Source organism: Penaeus monodon, unplaced genomic scaffold, assembly GCF_015228065.2.
Source record: "Penaeus monodon isolate SGIC_2016 unplaced genomic scaffold, NSTDA_Pmon_1 PmonScaffold_16628, whole genome shotgun sequence".
Classification (NCBI taxonomy): Eukaryota; Metazoa; Arthropoda; class Malacostraca; order Decapoda; family Penaeidae; genus Penaeus; species Penaeus monodon.
The window spans coordinates 1-5,000 of record NW_023645961.1 but is presented as its reverse complement, the minus strand read 5'-3'; the positions used below and the strand labels follow the sequence as shown (position 1 = coordinate 5,000).

At 41.8% G+C, this 5,000-nt stretch overlaps 2 pseudogenes; both read left to right on the top strand.

The window, feature by feature from the left end:
* The window catches only part of LOC119569570, a 1,587-nt pseudogene extending 1,426 nt beyond the window's left edge, over window positions 1-161 (top strand).
* LOC119569571 lies at window positions 140-4,362 on the top strand (annotated as a pseudogene).
* Window positions 4,363-5,000: the final 638 nt, after the last annotated feature.

Here is a 5,000-nt window from a genome sequence, read left to right as displayed (position 1 = left end):
TCAGGGCAAGTTCATCCGCATCCACTTCGCCCCCAACGGCAAGCTATCCGGCGCTGACATCGAGGTGTACCTGCTGGAGAAGGCTCGCGTCATCTCCCAGCAGTCACTCGAGCGCTCCTACCACATCTTCTACCAGATGATGTCCGACCAGATCGCAGAAATTAAACGTGAGTAGGGGGGAGCTTGGGTAATGGAAATTACTTTTTGCAAATTATATCATTTTCTTAATTTAACCTTCAAACATTGTTGCCAGATGGGTGTGAGTTATCTTTTCCTAGCATTAGAGCATGAGAGTTTAATACGCTATATCAAGCTCAGTTTCTTTGAATATCCATTTTCTTGCTGATTTCAGCTATATGTCACCTGAGTAACGACATCTACGACTACCATTATGTGTCCCAGGGAAGGTCACAGTTCAGTCTATCGACGACAGAGAGGACATGCAGTTTACTCACGTGAGATTTAATTTCATTCTTTTTTATAAAATTACGTTGTTGTGATACATATCCATTGTGTGTGTGTGTGTGTGTGTGTGTGTGTGTGTGTGTGTGTGTGTGTGTGTGTGTGTGTGTGTGTGTGTCTACATAAAGAAATATGCACACCATAACTGACTGAATGATAGTTTGTGTACCCAAAGTCGTGGTTACATTGGCATCTATGTGCAACCACTGCATTGTCAAAACGATGGTTACTTCGTGAGGGCTACCTAAATAAACAGAAGGCTAGAACAAGAGATATACATATACGGTACTGGAAAGACTCTCCCTGGCCTCTGAAATCATGTGCACATGTGAGATCTACTGACGATAAGATGATAAGTAGCATGCCGACAGTGACTTCAGAAAAGGCCAACAGACCTCCATCAAATATATTTTGTTTTGAGAGTGCTTGTATGCCTATCCATGATGACTTACTTTTAAAAGAAAAGAAAAGAAAAGAAAAAAAATCTGTCAAAGATCTATGGCTCTATTTTACCTAATCAGTTGTTTGGTCTTTGTCAGAACGCAAATCTTGGCGTCTACGGTGATTGTTTAATGTATTCCTTCTAAAGTTGGCTCCCATTCATGTTATGGTTTTATTACTCCAGACTTATGTCCACAAGAATTTCTGTTATTTCACTGAGTAATCATAAGCTGTCTATATACTTCTTGCTGTATCGATATAAACCGATAGCTAGGTATGCACTAATATCATAACATTTGTAAAGAATATCACTATTATTTTGAATTGTTTGGAGAATACCGCAGAGAACATTAAGATGGCCATTTGTTTACTTGGCCCTATTATTATTGCACAAGACTTGTGTATTGCCAAATGTTTTTTTTACCTGTCTGGGGAGTTGTTAAAATGACAAAAGGCCTCAGTCAATTCTCTTGGATTCAGACTTCTTGATTTTATTTGTTTGGCAGTTTCACTTTTAAGAGGCCGCGGTGGACGAGTGGTTAGAGCATCGGACTCAGGACTGTCACGACGGCAATCTGAGTTCGAAGGTTCGAGTCACCGGCCGGCGCGTTGTTCCCTTGGGCAAGGAACTTCACCTCGACTGCCTACCTAGCCACTGGATGGGCAAGCCAGCCCGAGTCAGAGCTGGTCCAAGCCCGGGTAAATAGAAAGAATGATTACCTAAAAGGTGACAACAGCATTCTCCGTGGAAAGAAACTGGGGACCCTACCAAGTACTCACTCCAAGATCATCACAGCATGAAAGTACAATTAAGTATCATGCTGTGACAGCCAAAGTCAGAATCTGACAGGGTACCATACAAAGAAAAAAAAAAAAAGTTTTGAAACATGCCCATGGAAATTTGAACTCCATGGTGTATGTAGTGATTTTGCTTTTTAGCATACGAACTGACTACAGTATTATGTAGAAAAAAATATTTTGTGGGTTTGGCAGTGCAGACCGTACGGTACAGATATACCAATTAAAACATAACTTTCTTGGGACTAAAGCGATTATTAAATTAGCTTCCTGTAGTAGATTCTACAGTAATCAAAAATAACATAACACCCGGACATAAGTTTTTGTCTCAATAGGTTGCTGAATTTTAATCGCAGCAACTTTGGTTTCCCGTAATTTAGAAAATGTGGAAATAACGAGGAGCGGGAGCTGAGATTGTGAGATTTGGTTGCGGCAATCACAGGTCGCGAATTCAACAACGGTTGCAAATATTGTAGGCCAGTGTGGCAATGGCTTTACTCTGCTACAGTGCATCATAAATTATAGCTTGTATGTGCATGTATGCATGTCGATTCGTACACATATGTATCCGTGTATGCATCTCCACGTATGTCTGTATGTATATATAACATTCAGGATGCTTCATGCATATGTACTGTATGCCGGATAAAAACCCTCTAGTAATATGCTGTCCATGCTCTTTCAGGACGCTTTCGATATTCTGAACTTCACCCATACTCAGAGAACAACTGTTACAGGATAACGGCAGTTGTTATGAACTTCGGTTGTTTGAAGTTCAAACAGCGAGGTCGCGAAGAGCAGGCTGAACCTGACGGCACCGATGTAAGTCCCTTTGTCATTCGGCTTCTATGACCAGTGAGGAAATGCAACAGGACCATTTCTGTGGCCATTTTTAGCGCACCTTCAAAATATCCCCCATTTCATTCTTTCCACAGCCTGGTATCATTATTGGGAAACTGCTTGGTGTTGATGGTGAGGAACTTTTACAAGAACTTATGCAAGCCTAAGATCAAGGTCGGTGCTGAGTTCGTGACTCAGGGCAGGAATGTGGAGCAAGTGCTGTACTCTTGTGGCGCCTTAGCTAAGGGTCTCTTCGACCGGTGCTTCAAGTGGCTGGTCAAGATGTGCAATATCACTCTGGAGACTGGCCAGAAGCGAGCTATGTTCATTGGCGTGCTCGACATTGCAGGATTCGAGATTTTCGACGTAAAGTGTAATTCCAGTTATTATATTCATAGAAATTTGTAGGCAAATTACATCCACGCCATGTTTTTTATCATTCTACTAATATTTCATTTAACAGTTCAACGGCTTCGAGCAGATCTGCATCAACTTCTGTAACGAGAAGTTGCAGCAGTTCTCAACCACCACATGTTCGTGCTTGAGCAAGAGGAGTACAAGGCCGAGGGCATTGACTGGGTCTTTGTCGACTTCGGTATGGATCTGCAGGCTTGCATTGAGCTCTTCGAGAAGGTAGCATTCACACATATTTATGTATAACTGTTTAAAGTTTCCTTGCACATACTTATCATATTTGAATTTAAACTAGGTTTAATGGACTGACTTTGAACATTCTTCACTATAACGAAGGAGGACCTATTCTATTTTTAGAATAAACGTTGATGAAAATGAAAAGGCATATTATATCTATTATACCTTGGTATTCTACAGAAACTTGGTATCCTCGCCATTCTCGAAGAAGAGTCTATGTTCCCGAAGGCTACTGACAAATCCTTCGAAGAAAAGCTGAAGACCAACCACCTTGGGAAGTCCCCTGTCTTCGTGAAGCCTAAGCCTCCCAAGCCCGGCCAGGCCGAGGCCCACTTCGCCATCGTCCACTACGCCGGCACGGTGCCCTACAACCTCTCCGGGTGGCTGGAGAAGAACAAGGACCCCCTCAACGACACCGTCGTGGACCAGCTCAAGAAAGCCGACAATGAACTGACCGTGGAGCTTTTCGCTGATCACCCCGGGCAGTCGGGCCCACCTGAGGCTAAGGGTGAGAAGCTTGACATGAGCATTTGCTTATAAGAAACACGGGCATAAGCACACACACACACACACACCACACACACACACACACACACACACACACACACACACACACACACACACACACACACACACACACACACACACACAAACACACACTCACACACACAAAAAAAAACACGAAGAAAGAAACAAACAAACACACACATATGCCTACCCCGTTCTCTAAAGTGTACATAGCATTCACTGGCTCCGAAGCCTGTCAGGGCCTAAACTCACTGCTTTTCTCGTCCCTCGCAGGCAAGGGCGGGAAGAAGGCAGCCACGGGATTCAAGACGGTGTCCTCCGGCTACAAGGTACCGTTTCTCTTCCTCAGTCGTGGGCGATGGCACATGGTATTAGTGTTATTATGTTATATGAACACATTAACCAGCCTTTGAACGCAGTGCTCTTTCAAAAAGGAGTCGTTCTTATGCAGCGTCCCTCCTCTCTCCCGCAGGACCAGCTGAACAACCTCATGAGGACGTGAACTCCACCGAGCCGCACTTCATTCGCTGCATCGTGCCCAACGAAACCAAGTCTCCAGGTGTGTACAAGGGGGCAGAGGCTGATTTAGGAATAAACAGTCAGGTTGATAAGGACCAATATGTTAATTTGGCAATCATTTGAATGAAGTAATGGAAGACTAAGTAACAAAGGAGACAGCAGATAAAAAAAAAAAAAAAAAAAAAATATATATCTGTATATATATATATATATATATATATATATATATATATATATATATATATATATGTGTGTGTGTGTGTGTGTGTGTGTGTGTGTGTGTGTGTGTGTTATATATATATATATATATATATATATATATATATATATATATATATATATATATATATACATACATACATACATACATATGTATATATACACATGCATATATTTACACATTAATATATGTATATGTATTTATATATATATATATATATATATATATATATATTATTACTATTTTTTTCTTAGCTTTATCCCATTCTTATATGGGATCGCCATGATAATCAGGTTCTGGCAGATATCTTTTATGGCCAGATGCCCTTACTGATACCAACTCTCTCTATTTATCCGGTCTTGGGACCGGCACTGACTTGCCCCCAGTGGCTAGGTAGGCAATCAAATTCCTTGCCCAAAGGAACTACGCGCCGGCCAGTGACTCGAATCCTCGAACTCAGATTGCCGTCGTGACAGTCTTGAATCCGTGTTCTAACCACTCGGCCTCGCGGCCTCTAAACCCATCTCTATATATATATATA